The following is a 15,658-nucleotide window of genomic DNA, read 5'->3' as shown; positions in this document are numbered from 1 at the left end:
TTGCTCGAGTATTATGTCGTTTATGGAAACCCAGAATCTACTATGTAGGAATCAACATGGATTCCGGAAACAGCGATCGTGTGAGACCCAACTCGCTTTATTTGTTCATGAGACCCAGAAAATATTAGATACAGGCTCCCAGGTAGATGCTATTTTTCTTGACTTCCGGAAGGCGTTCGATACAGTTCCGCACTGTCACCTGATAAACAAAGTAAGAGCCTACGGAATATCAGACCAGCTGTGTAGCTGGATTGAAGAGTTTTTAGCAAACAGAACACAGCATGTTGTTATCAATGGAGAGACGTCTACAGACGTTAAAGTAACCTCTGGCGTGCCACAGGGGAGTGTTATGGGACCATTGCTTTTCACAATATATATAAATGACCTAGTAGATAGTGTCGGAAGTTCCTTGCGGCTTTTCGCGGATGATGCTGTAGTATACAGAGAAGTTGCAGCATTAGAAAATTGTAGCGAAATGCAGGAAGATCTGCAGCGGATAGGCACTTGGTGCAGGGAGTGGCAACTGACCCTTAACATAGACAAATGTAATGTATTGCGAATACATAGAAAGAAGGATCCTTTATTGTATGAATATATGATAGCGGAACAAACACTGGTAGCAGTTACTTCTGTAAAATATCTGGGAGTATGCGTGCGGAACGATTTGAAGTGGAATGATCATATAAAATTAATTGTTGGTAAGGCGGGTACCAGGTTGAGATTCATTGGGAGAGTGCTTAGAAAATGTAGTCCACCAACAAAGGAGGTGGCTTACAAAACACTCGTTCGACCTATACTTGAGTATTGCTCATCAGTGTGGGATCCGTACCAGATCGGTCTGACGGAGGAGATAGAGAAGATCCAAAGAAGAGCGGCGCGTTTCGTCACAGGGTTATTTGGTAACCGTGATAGCGTTACGGAGATGTTTAATAAACTCAAGTGGCAGACTCTGCAAGAGAGGCGCTCTGCATCGCGGTGTAGCTTGCTCGCCAGGTTTCGAGAGGGTGCGTTTCTGGATGAGGTATCTAATATATTGCTTCCCCCTACTTATACCTCCCGAGGAGATCACGAATGTAAAATTAGAGAGATTAGAGCGCGCACGGAGGCTTTCAGACAGTCGTTCTTCCCGCGAACCATACGCGACTGGAACAGGAAAGGGAGGTAATGACAGTGGCACGTAAAGTGCCCTCCGCCACACACCGTTGGGTGGCTTGCGGAGTATAAATGTAGATGTAGATGTTGATACACACAATTTCCAGCAGAAAATCTTTCTCATATTGAGAGAAATTTGACGATCGCTTCTTTTTCTATTTATTTGCTCCCACGGTTATAGCAAGACACCTTCGATAATAAATACTGCGTATCTACGATGTACGATAAATATCTGTGGTCGAAGCTTGATAATCGTGTCGATAGCCGATTTTAGCCATGTTGCCAGGCATGTTATGTGCTACCTAAGATCAAATCTGAACCTGCTTCGGTGGATCCAAGCTTAGCGTTATACACTAGAGCTGAGTCCTGAACAGCCGGCCGGAGTGACCGAGCGGTTCTAGGCGCTACAGTCTGGAACCGCGCGACCGCTTCTGTTGCAGGTTCGAATCCTGCCTCGGGCATGGATGTGTGTGATGTCCTTAGGTTACTTAGGTTTAAGTAGTTCTAAGTTCTAGGGGACTGATGACCTCAGAAATTGAGTCCCATAGTGCTCAGAACCATTTGAACCATTTGAGTCCCGAACATAGTTCAATTTCTGTTCTAATATCAAATTTGATATTCAGTCAGTGATGTTTATACAATCGATCCTCAGAGAAAGGATGCATCTGCATTAAATTTTCTGTGAAACTTAACCAAACCTTTACAGAGACACACCAAATATGCAGGAAGCCTACAGTGATGAGTGCTTCAGCTGTACTCTTTGTTGCGAACGGTTCACAGGGTTTAAAAGAGGCCAGACGGATGTTAAAGATGACCCTCCTTCAGGATGCCCTTTGATGACTACCGACGACGTTCATGTCAGGAATGCCAACGAAACTGTGCGCGCTAATTAAAGACTCACTGTCCGAAAGACTGCAGAAGAACGTAACATTTCAGTTGCACCATACCTCGAAATTCTAACATAGCATCTTGGAATGCATAGTGTTGCCGCCGAGTTGATCCCATGGCTCATGAACAGGACCACAAGACCTTCGCCTCTCAATCTGTGAAGAGCTTTTGGATCGAGCAAATGAGAACAAGATGTTCCTTAAGAGAATCATAACTGGTGTTGAGACCTGGGTGTACGGTTAAGGTGTTGGGACCGAGGTTCAGTCTTCACAGTGGGTCGGGGAAGGTTTCCAAGATCAAAAGTAGCTCGTCACGGCAGGCAAAGCCATTCTCATAGCTTTCTTTGCCTTTGAAGGATTAATTCATCATGAATCCCTGGCACATGTAAAATTGTTAATCCATGGTACTATCGCGACGTGTTGCGACGCCTGCTAGAAAACGTGAGAAGGAAACGGTCTGAAATGTGGTGAGACAATTCATGGCTCTTTACATCACGATAACGCACCCGCACATTCATCCCTATTGGTGCGTGACTATTGCAAAAAAATGGTTCAAATGGCTCTGAGCGCCGGCCGAAGTGGCCGTGCGGTTAAAGGCGCTGCAGTCTGGAACCGCAAGACCGCTACGGTCGCAGGTTCGAATCCTGCCTCGGGCATGGATGTTTGTGATGTCCTTAGGTTAGTTAGGTTTAACTAGTTCTAAGTTCTAGAGGACTAATGACCTCAGCAGTTGAGTCCCATAGTGCTCAGAGCCATTTGAACATTTTTTTGGCTCTGAGCACTGTGCGACTTAACATCTGAGGTCATCAGTCCCCTAGAACTTAGAACTACTTAAACCTAACTAACCTACGGAGCGGTCGCGCGGTTCCAGACTGGAGCGCCTAGAACCGCATGGCCACTACGGCCGGCGACAATTGCACAAAAAACGAAATCACTGCGTAGCCTCATCCTCCACACTCTCCAATCCTGGCCCCTGTGGACTTTTTTTTTATTTCCAAAATTGAAAACCCCGTTGAAAGAATGAATATTTGCAACGATAGACGAGATAAAAGTAAAATTCGCAGACGGTGCTTCGCGCGATCCAACAAGATCCGCTTCCGCAAGTGGAAACGTCGTTGAGAGCCGTGTATCAGTTGTAGAGCAGGTCTATTTCGAATTGGATTTTTTTTACCACACGATATATAGGGTGTAAATTTTAACTTGACAAACCAGAATAACTCGGAAAAATAAGCTTCACAAGAGAAAATGTTTAGAATCCAAAGTTGATTATTTTCGAGGGGGACATCCGCTGGTGCAAAAATTAGCCCGCCACCCCAGCTCCATGGGGGTGGGGCGGGAGGGAGGGAACTTAAAATTTCAAATGGGAACCCCCATTTTTTTATTGCAGAATCAGATCCTACATAAAAACTACGTACATTTTGTCTTAAACATTTGTTTTTATTCTTGGCAGTTGGCGCTGTAGTTCAAGAAAATCCATGTTCTCATTTTTGCTTGGAAAATGGTTACGAATAAATAACAAATACGTAAGTAGGATGTTTGGTTAGTTCGTTAGCTAGTCAGATGATTTGTTTGATAATTAAAAGTTGTGTGGCCTCATGACCACGAAACAAACAAAACATATTCGAACCTGCAGAAAAAATAAATATTTGGGTCAACATCTGAACAACTCTAATTCCTCTCTCTCAAACCCCACCCTATGGGCAGAGAGCGAGAGTTTTAATTTTAACGAATCAAACTAGTAATTTTTGTTTTTTTTTCTTTATTGATTTTCAATTCCCCCCGAAGGGGGCGGGCAGGCAGCAGCTTACTACGCTGCTCTACAGCCTACAGACTTTTTTTAAATAAAGGAAGAAGAAAGACACAAGGAAAAACAGGCGATAAAATGGCGAGTTAAGGCGTAAAATGGCGTAAAATTGCGGAAAGTTAAAACAGAAAGCAAAAGGGGGCAAAATAGTAAATAAGTATTTTTTATTTATCCGTAACCATTTTCCACGCAAAAATGAGAACATGGATTTTCTTGAATTACGGCGCCAACTGCCAAGAATCAAAACAAATGTTTACGACAAAATTTACGTAGTTTTTTTATTTAGAATCTGATTCTGCAATAAAAAATAGGGGTACCCATTTGAAATTTTAAAGTTGCCTTCCGCCCCACCCCGGGGGCCTGGTGTGGCGGGCTAATTTTGGCACCAGCAGATGGCCCCCTCGCAAATAATCAACTTTTGATTCTACACATTGTTTCGTGTGAAGGTTATTTTTCGAGTTGATATGGTTTGTCAACTTAAAATTTACACCCTGTATGTGTCTGTAACACGATTGCTTTGCGGCGCGGCAACTATTTAAAATGTATTTAGACTGTAAATAGCTATGTCACTGCTTTCTGTTTCGAAAGTAACTGATATATGTCAGCTACCTTTCTTACTCAACAATGCGTAACCTAAACTGCAAGAGACGTTAAGGCAGCCATACATTTTTCAATGAAGACTCAACGAACGGGTTAGTTAAATTCGAAACAGCATAATAACTAACACCAATAATTCAAAGATTGCTAGTCGATAGTCAAGTAGCGACGTCAGACTCTATCATGTGAAATTATCGATTTTTTTAGCCCAATACTTTCTTAAAAATCGTTTGAGGAAGATGTAGTTATTATGTGCGCATGAAGAACATGTGCATTAGAGTTGGGCAACACGATTCTTTTTCCCGATTCGATTCCTACGATTCAATCTCACATTGCGAATCGATTCCTACGATTCTTTCACGATTCATTCTATTCTGAGATGACACGATTCTTACGGAATACAAAAAGTTCTACATCTTACTCACAGATGGCAGGACATGTCTGAAATTGTCAATGGGGTTAGAATCGAACTGTGTCACTCATGATAAGATATTCCAGAAGTAGTTTATTTATGAGTAAACATGCATATGACGTTACAAGTGTGATTCTCGATTTATACGTGTAATGCCTTAATTGATGAAAGGTCACGTTTGATTTGATTGCATCTATTGTTTTATTTCAGTATGACAGGAAAGAGGAGTCGATTTGTGCGAAAGGTGGTGCAAAATTACGTGGTATGCCAGTTTGGTTGTGTGGCTTGAACGTATCTAACTACAGACGTCTGCTTTGTAGTAACAAAATCTAGCAGTGAGGCAGACGTGGTTTGGCTCATATCATCCTATATTTTTCTGTGCTAAGATGTCTTTCCAAGTCCACATCATCCTTGTAGTTCATAACGCAGCTGACAGCCCTCCCACACAGCAAATTTAGCTTAACTTTCATTTCTTCTAAATACAATGCATAGGTATTTTGCTTTTAATTTGTCTGAGAACTTGCCGCAGTCACTACTATTTACGTGAGAAGACGACATACTTCTAAACAGTAGGATTCAATCGTATACAGCGACATTACTTCACTAAAATTTAATATGAATCTGAACACGATAGCATTCGAAAACTCGAACTTGAAATTACTAATTAAAAAGCTTTTGTTTAAAGATAAACTTAAAAATCAAAATCCGTATCTAAATATAAAATTTTATCCAAACTGTTAAAGCCGTTCCCAAGAAACACGAAATTCAGTTTTTAATTAAAAAATTCTTTTGTGTAAAATCGCATGCTGTAATAAAAACCAAAACCTTAACTACATTCAATACGCACTAACAAAGTTTTACGAGATGGCGTTATAAAAGCACGTGAAATAGCGTTTTTATAATATAAAATTGCGTTTTTACGACTGGAACTATGTAGGTGAACTCAAAAAGCAGAAACCAGTCTAAATACAAAATTTCATCCAAATCGTTAGGGCCGTTTTCGAGATACGCGAAATATAATACATAATCATGTGTATAGAAGGTGTGTGTGTTTTGCATTGCATCTGCAACAAATAAGAGGTACGTATTTATTCATCATACTTGGATTTCTTGATTTTAATCGTCTATATTGGGAGCTGTGATACTCGCTGTATATCGTTTCTGCCATCACTAGTTCATGTATTACTCGCGCAAACTAAGCTGACGTCGGCGCGGTGGCTGATGGTAGCGATAGTAAATGGGAACTGCCTTTACGCTCGTTCCCGTCAGCCACCGCCAAGATTCTGCTTGGTTTTCACGAGTAATATTACGGCCCACGAACTTCGTTTGTTCGTTCCGAGCTTCCTTTGTTCACACGCATCCTCCACTTAACTGCCATCTGGCGGTCATGATCATTCGGCACGACTCGGCATGATTCGGAAGTTACCTTCGAAGCATAGCGTACTAAGAGTCGATGAATCGTTGGAACTTGGAATCGTCACGACTCGGAAACACGCAATCGTTCTTACGATTCTTTTGAACGACGATTCGTCCGTATCACGATTTGATTCTTAATTTAGAGTCGTTCAAATGAACGACTCATTCACGAATCGCCACAACTATAATGTGCAGAACGCAACGGCGTAGCAGAGCGGTGACCAGCCCCTGCTAGTCTAACCTTGGGCAGCCCCATTATACCAAACGTGTCACAAAAATCTGGCTGCGGTGCGATTTCTGTCACATCAGTGTGAGGACCAAATGATTCAAATGCCTCTGAGCACTGTGTGACTTAACAACTGAGGTCATCAGTTCCCTAGAACTTAGAACTAGTGATGGGCTAAACTGCGATTTTCCGATATCAGTGATTTCTGTGAATGCTACTTTTCAGTATCTGTTATTCTTAACTGTGATTTGTCGCAGTTAAGAGTCACAGTTAAGGAACATAGGTCGTGTATCCCTCCGCCACTGCTATTTCTGCGATTTCTGCTACTTCCGCGATTTCTGCTACTTCTGCGATTTCTGTGACTTCTGCTACTTCTGCGATTTCTGTGATTCCTGCGATTTCTGCGACTTACCACCGTATGAAAAAGTTACATCTGTCAACACAGAAAATTGCATCTCAACAAATCTGTCATTGGCAAGTATGTTTTACGTTTTTTCTTCCGTTGGCTTTAATTTTGTATTAAAGAAACAACTGTGAAAATATTAATAGTGTAATTAATATGTAAGTAGCCGTACAGTACCGTAATAGTTCGTATTTAGAAAATGAATTCTAACATATTGTTATGTTCACAGATACCCGAACTACATTTCAGTCACTCAGTAAAGTGATAACTCAAAATATCATTGTCAACAGATCTGAAGAAATTGCCACTGCGTCTTTAGACCGTTTTCGTCAGACGAGAAGTTAGTTTCTAAGCGTTTCGATGGACTTAATTACTTCAGTGAGATCGTTCTTGCAAATGTGATATTCATTATAGCAAATATTAGCAATCTACTCTGTCAATTATATTGCTAGTAATTAATGACAGCAAAAATTGTTTAATAACCCTTGTGTTTTTGCAGACACAGTTCTGTGATTACTGGTTGCTGTACGTATCTATCCACATCAAGGCTGTTGAGAGAGACTCGTGAAGATTCAAGACAGCTCTTAGAGGATTTGCAGTTTAAAAGTGAAATAATTGTGAAATAAGTGTGTGAATGATTAAACTGTGTTTTATTGAAGTTGTTGTGCGATTTTAAAGGAATAACTAATGTCAAATAGAGTGAGTGAATAATAAAAATCTCATTTTCCACATGTTTAAGCCGTCCTATACCCATAATTTTCCGCCACTTACTTATTGGTAAACACTTGTTGGAGAGTGACATGCCGCCCCCCCCCCCCCCTTTCTCCACAATCTTGGTGTGACACTGACCTGTAACATATCCCGAAGTCTACAATATGCATTTTGAGGCTGTTGATATGAAAGTGGGAAGTACAGATCTTCTAGTTAAATCAGGAATAGCTTAAGTGCATTACTTGAAAGTAACACAGGAAAAGCTTACTTATGTAGGTGGTAGTAGTGTCGGCAAAAAGTTCTTGGGTGTGAAGTTGCCATGTAGAACACCAGGTGTAAAACTTTTCTCCTGAGTCTTGAACTGTGTCGGAACAAAAGTGAGGCATTCATATGACTGTTTTCATTTCTCTACACTTATACAGATGTCTGAGTTCTGCTGTGTTAACATCGCAAAGTCCTGTAGGCATGTGGAGTATTAACCAAAACTGTCATATTGGAAGCAGAATCAAACACATTTGTTACGTTACTTGATATTTTCAGGAGAAAAAGGCAATGTTGCTTCTTATTAATATAATACATTCAGAGTCACAGCAGTATTTGACCAACCATAACTGATGCTGAATGTGCATGTCGTCATATAATATGAAGGGCTTATTTCAATAGTGGTACAAGTCCATTACCTCCACTTTTCTGTCTATAATGCTTCTGAAATTAGTGATCTAAACAAACATAAATAAAGGTTCATCTCTAGCAAGAAGCCATATGCTTGAATATTTCTGGTATCTCAACTGCAGATTTTTCAGCGCTCATTTAACTTTACGACTCTGTATCTCAAAATGATCAAAAATGGACTTGTACCACTATTGAAATAAGCCCTTCATATGCACACACAGCCCACCGATCTCGTGAGGCACAAGGCTCTCATAACGAAGTACGTACGTCGGTCAACAGATGACACTAGGAAAAGTTTGTTAACTGCGCTTTTTAGTTGCTACTTGCGACTCTTAGTTGCGATTTGTCACAGAAATCGCAGTTTGACTCGGTAGCGAATAGCGTAGTATGAACTTTGCTCAACAGATGGCAGTGCTAACTGCGCTTTTTAGTTGCTACTTGCGACTCTTAGTTGCGACTTGTCACGGAAATCGCAGTTGGACTCGATACCGTATCGCAGAGATGGACGTAGTACGAAATTTGGCCAACAGATGGCACTGTTAACCGCGCTTTCTAGTTGCTACTTGCGACTCTTAGTTGCGACTTGTCACGGAAATCGCAGTTAGACTCGATACCGTATCGCAGAGATGGACGTAGTACGAACTTTGGCCAACAGATGGCACTGTTAACTGCGCTTTTTAGTTGCTACTTGCGACTTATAGTTGCGACTTGTCACGGAAATCGCAGTTGGACTCCATAGCGTACCGCAGAGATGGACGTAGTACGAACTTTGGCCAACAGATGCCACTGTTAACCGCGCTTTTTAGTTGCTACTTGCGACTCTTAGTTGCGACTTGTCACTGAAATCGCAGAAAGCAGTGCTAAATTCGACCAATAGATGGCTCACGTCTTTGAATGTGAAATACTACTTGCGACTGATAGCTGTGACGTAAATCGCAGCTAGATTCTGTAAAGTTGCTACTGTGATATCTGTGACTTCTCAGTCACTGTGATTTCTAACATACGCGATTTCCTGCCCACCACTACTTAGAACTATTTAAACCTAACCAACCTAAGGACATCACACACATCCATGTCCGAGGCAGGATTCGAACCTACGACCGTAGCAGTCGCGCGGTTCCAGACTGAAACGCCTAGAACCGCTCGGCCACCTCGGCCAGCGTGTGAGGACCGCTTGTGTGGTAAATGGCGTGGGTTTTGGGAGCACACGGGCACACAAACATTTTTTTCTTTTCAACCTTCATCATAAGCCCTTTATTGAGTATAAACTCCATTGCAAGCGTAGGGCTTCCCACGCGTACTAAGGTGGATACTGACCAGTGGTGGTCAGCCTGGTCCTAACCGTCCACTAGTGTGCTTTCCATCTTTCAAGATGGCTGGCAGTCGATAGAGATTTTGAAAACATTTTCATTAGGTTTTCATAAAATTTTCACATGAAAGTCTTTGGCAAGCAATTATTATATACTTTAGCTTACTGTAGCTCTGCTTTACGAATGTTATAAAGTTTCTTCCACACATTACCGTACCTTTGCTGTGGAACCAGTGGGCAGTTAGGAACTTTAACTATTAACAGAGATACTAGCCACCAGTAGCCACTGGCCAAAACACTGCATTATCTAACGCACACGTAACCGCGACTACTTGTGTCTTTTTACGAAAGAAAACGAGACCAAGGACCATGTGTCTGCGCCACGACTTTGAAAAGGCGCCTGTCCTTCCACAATGTGCGTGAATTTCTATGTTGTGTAGTCACGTCATATTCCACAACACTGAGTCCGTATTTCTTGCGTTATTTATCGCGCAAAAGTAGCAAAACGTGCATCCAGCCTTACGCCTTACTTACACTTGAAAACTATTTTCGAATACACAAAACAGTCGTAAGTTTTCATAAAATTAATGCTCGACTTAACTCAAACGACTGAAAAGATTCTTCCGATAAATGCTTCGGAGCATCACGCAGATCCGAGTAAGTGCTGAAAGTACAACCTTCATGAAACGAAGAGGAGGTTTCCGTCCGATCCGTCTACATCATGGCAGGTTTATCAAGTTCCTGCGCAAAGAGCCAGATAAAGATTTGATGAAGTTTACCTACAATACTACGCTGAAAAACTCAAAAGTCATGTTTGAATGGGACTACCGTAAAGCAAAGCGCAATAACCATAGCCAAAACAAAAACCCTGACATCAGCCACAACTTAACCAAGCGAGACAAGCAGAAGCATAAATCACGGAACACCAACGTCTGATCGAGTCCGTAGGGCAAATGCTCCGAGTGGAAATAATACTGTGGCACAACTGCCACTCGAGTGGCAATATCCAGTGCCATTGAAGCACAACTAACCAGGATCTCTGAAAAGTAGTGGATGAAACAGGTGGCTACATAGAATACGTATAATCTAAACTTTCGTGTTCATCGATGCTGAGAAAATCAACGAACAACACAGATGATGAGGGAAGCTTGTGTTACAGGTAACAGCAGTTACTTAGGAAAATTTGGAATGCTGATCCTTGCTTTGCTGGTACCAGCATTGTGCGTACGGTAACTATTAAACTACGGTAACAAAAGTTTCAGCAAAGAGTTTGACATACAGGTCGCTGATGTTTTAGAACCTTTGAGAATTCGACCATATTGTTGTAACCTTCTTTTTTTAAGTTGTAAGAGACTTCTGTTATTTTGCATTTCCAATGCTGTCATCTAAATGCCAGCTTTTTTCTCCCCCTTTATCTTTCCCGCATCTTTAATTTCCTTCTTTCTAGTGTATTCTCGTTAACTGCTGAAGAAATACCAGTACTGGATAACGGAAGATGAAATATGGTATTGTTTTGTAAGTGTGTGCATTAAGTTATCTTTAATTGAATTTGACTTGTAATTCATTACACAGCACCTTTTAAAGATTCGTATACCTTTGTATTTGCTTTATAGTTAGGTACCAGTACCGCGATTGTTCCTTTAATACCGTACATTTTATATTTTCGTTTGCATATGTTTCTTTCAGTTACGCTGTCCATATTGTTCGTTTTTCTCCATGTGGTATGTAGTTTTTTTATAGCTTTCCCCCAAAAAACATGTAATTCAGTTATCAGCTGTAAAATAAGACCACATTGATACACTTTCCTGACTTCACTGCAATTATGAATGTAGCCTACATTGCGTAGTAGAGGGACAGTTATTGTTCGTTGAATAAATAAATGAAGTTATATTCGTAAATATCACAGAAACCAGTGCACCTGAAAAAAGTGACAATACCGTGCCTCTTTTGAGCATCCTTGCTTCTAATTAACCACGGTATGTCTCAGGAAAACAAGTAACGTAAAGTAGGGTTATTTTGCTCTACCTTTGGACATGTTCCAAACAAATTCAAGTAATGTATCGTAGTTTTGCAAATTGGCTTTTGAAAATCATGTTAGGCTATTCAAAATTGTGCTTCTTTTGAAATTTTATGTTTTACAAACTGGAGCTGGTTACTTTTCTCCAATTAATCTAAACGTTAGTTTAAGACCCGATAATAGGTTGGGACAGTGTTACTGCCTTTAAAATTTATTGTGTCACCTTACAGGGTCGTAGTAAACTGACATTTACCTACATACACATTGGTCCACCTCAGAAATCTTGGTGTGGTGTCAGAGTCATCTGTAGTGCAGCTCGACGTCTAGGTTAGGTTAGAAGGTAACAATATAGGCTAGATGCCAGTTGATGAAGCCAATGAGTGTGCAAGCAGAAAATCTGATTGGAAATTGACCATTAATGAAGCCGAATGTTTACATCCATGATGTATTGAAAATGCAAAGGGCTCCAAAACATGTCATTTACCACATTTGGATTTAACATGTTAAAAAAAGCAACAAATGTTGATAGTATTTAGTGTTGCTACATTACTGAAGAAAGAAAAGGCCAATTTTTCTTTATGTATGGCATGTCAAATTGTCAGTGACTACACCAGGAAAATATTTTGCACAAATGCATTGCCATTGACCAACTCTGGCATTGAGAAACACAATCTTCATAAAATTAACATGCTCGAGGATAACAATAGGCCTACAATTCACTCGTTGTGGTCTTCAGTACAGAGACTGGTTTGATGCAGCCCTCCATGCTATTCTATCCTGTGTAAGCCTCTTCATCTCCAAGCGACTACTGCAACCTACATCCTTCTGAATCTGCTTAGTGTATTCGTCTCTTGGTCTCCCTCTATGATTTTTACCCTCCAATACTAAATTGGTGATCCCTTGATGCCTCAGAATGTGCCCTACCAACCGATCCCTTCTTCTAGTCAAGTTGTGCCACAAATGCCTCTTCTCTCCAATTCTGTCCAGTATCTCCTCGTTAGTAACATAACCTATCCAGCTAATCTTCAGCATTCTTCTGTAGATCCACTCATATTAAGTCATATACAGGGTGATTCAAAAAGAATACCACAACTTTAAAAATGTGTATTTAATGAAAGAAACATAATATAACCATCTGTTATACATCATTACAAAGAGTATTTAAAAAGGTTTTTTTTTTCACTCAAAAACAAGTTCAGAGATGTTCAATATGGCCCCCTCCAGACACACGAGCAATATCAACCCGATACTCCAACTCGTTCCACACTCTCTGTAGCATATCAGGCATAACAGTTTGGATAGCTGCTGTTATTTCTCGTTTCAAATCATCAATGGTGGCTGGGAGAGGTGGCCGAAACACCATATCCTTAACATACCCCCATAAGAAAAAATCGCAGGGGGTAAGATCAGGGCTTCTTGGAGGCCAGTGATGAAGTGCTCTGTCACCGGCTGCCTGGCGGCCGATCCATCGCCTCGGGTAGTTGACGTTCAGGTAGTTACGGACAGATAAGTGCCAATGTGGTGGCGCTCCATCCTGCTGAAATATGAATTGTTGTGCTTCTTGTTCGAGCTGAGGGAACAGCCAATTCTCTAACATTTCCAGATACTGTAGTCCAGTTACAGTAGCACCTTCGAAGAAAAAGGGACCAAAAACTTTATTGGCTGAAATGGCACAGAAAACGTTCACCTTAGGCGAGTCACGTTCATACTGAGTTGTTTCCCGCGGATTCTCAGTGCCCCATATACAGACATGGTGACGGTTGACTTTCCCGTTAGTGTGGAAAGTTGCTTCATCACTAAACACAATCCTTGAAACGAAAGATTCATCCGTTTCCATTTGAGCAAGGATAAAATCACAGAAATCGATTCTTTTAATCTTATCAGCTGCAGACAGTGCTTGAACCAATTTCAGACGATAAGGTTTCATAACTAACCTTTTTCGTAGGACTCTCCATACAGTTGATTGTGGAATTTGCCGCTCTCTGCTAGCTCTGCGAGTCGATTTTCTTGGGCTGAGAACAAATGCTTGCTGGATGCGTGCTACATTTTCATCACTCATTCTCGGCTGTCCAGAACTTTTCCCTTTGCACAAACACCCATTCTCTGTAAACTGTTTATACCAACGTTTAATACACCACCTATCAGGAGGTTTAACACCATACTTCGTTCGAAATGCATGCTGAACAACTGTCGTCGATTCACTTCTGCCGTACTCAATAACACAAAAAGCTTTCTGTTGAGCGGTCGCCATCTTAGCATCAACTGACGCTGACGCCTAGTCAACAGCGCCTCAAGCGAACAAATGTACAACTAAATGAAACTTTATAGCTCCCTTAATTCGCCGACAGATAGTGCTTAGCTCTGCCTTTTGTCGTTGCAGAGTTTTAAATTCCTAAAGTTGTGGTATTCTTTTTGAATCACCCTGTATATCCTATGCATTTGAATAAATCACTGGTTCCTTGATTAGCAGAGCATTCCATCTTTTTGCTCATGACAACCTGGAAACAAGTTTCACAGGTCATCTATAGGCCATGAAGCTGTTTTGAAACCATACAAACCATCCAGTGGCTCTCCTTATCATGGAGTGGGGTTTACTACCACCTGCACTTTTCAGGATCCCTGAATTAAGTTACCTTCACTGCAGTCCAAAAGAAAGGTGTTTGCAACATTTTATCCAGTACTTGCAGTGAAATTCCAGTACACAGTGACATGTGTAAGGAGGGATGTGTTATAATATTCATTGCTCTCTGATAAACTCCAGTAGTGTTTAAGATCCATTTATTATAGACATTAGACATTTACTGTCAGTGGCACAGAGGTATGTGTGGACTTGAATGGAGAAAGTGTCAGTGTGCAATAATATTAGGTGGAAACACACATAAAAACTTGAGATGACTGACTGCTGAATTGCTGAAGTGTCATTCTTCTCAAGGGCAAAAGAACAGATGCTACTTTGATTTGTGTGTCACATCTTTTCACTGTTGAGCAGAGCTGCTGGTTGATTGTTCAGCAAGATGTCATTGCAGGTCTTTATGTGCCTGGCCACCATTCAGAACTTTAAGATGAAGTTTAATTATAGTCTATCCTCCTTTCAATTTTGTTTCCAGTACTTTCCATTATTGTAGTAAACAACAAAGTGTGGTTTTATATGTGGTATATATTTTCACAGGAAAAAGTGTTGCTAAACATGTTGGAGTTGATATGGACCCCTTGATCACAAACAAGAGTGTTTGTGATTGACCCACATGAACAACAAGACAGGCTAACTTTACTAATGTTTGACATGAACTCAGTACTTATTAGCTTTCATATTGGTAAAGAAAAATGCAAAACCATGAAGATCTCTATAATATATTTATTTTTAACATTTGTGACAGCATATTAAAAATAATTTTAAAACACAGTTTACCCCTTTCAAGCTAATTTCTTCTAAAATTTAATTAATATAAATAAAGGTACATAATTATATAATTGGATACATAAAAACTGGAATTCCAGTGCAGTCAGACTTCAATATCTGGTAACAGGAAGTGCTACAGCTATTCTGATGTATCACCTTCAGTCAGTCATACTAATAATTTGAAAGGAACTGTTGTTTTTTATTTCACTTCACACAGCATGAGCATTTAAAACAACAGTGTTACAAAGTAGAACTTTGGGAGAACCATTAATTTTTGCTAATAGTCATAATGATTTGCCCATTATATGGACATTTTAAGCTTCACTGCCTCTTGGTATTTTATAGAACCTTTGTACTAACACTAGATTTGATATTTTCTCCCATATCTTATCATCATTGAAAACCTATGACATGACATTATACTTTACAGATATCACAGTCAGCTTCACTAAAACAATTGCACTTCAGACATCTGACAACTGTTTGTCAACTAGCAATACCTGTAAAAGCCCATAACCAAATGAAATAATATCATCAATTTTTGCTCCTGTATGCCTTATTTGCATAAGTAATTCATCGGAATAGTACATGGAAACAAAATAAAGGGAATCAGTGCTACAGAGTGGGGTTCCCAGATAGTGGTAGATGTACC

This window comes from Schistocerca americana, chromosome 4 (assembly GCF_021461395.2).
Source record: "Schistocerca americana isolate TAMUIC-IGC-003095 chromosome 4, iqSchAmer2.1, whole genome shotgun sequence".
Taxonomy (NCBI): domain Eukaryota; kingdom Metazoa; phylum Arthropoda; class Insecta; order Orthoptera; family Acrididae; genus Schistocerca; species Schistocerca americana.
Note: the sequence above shows the minus strand (reverse complement) of the source record.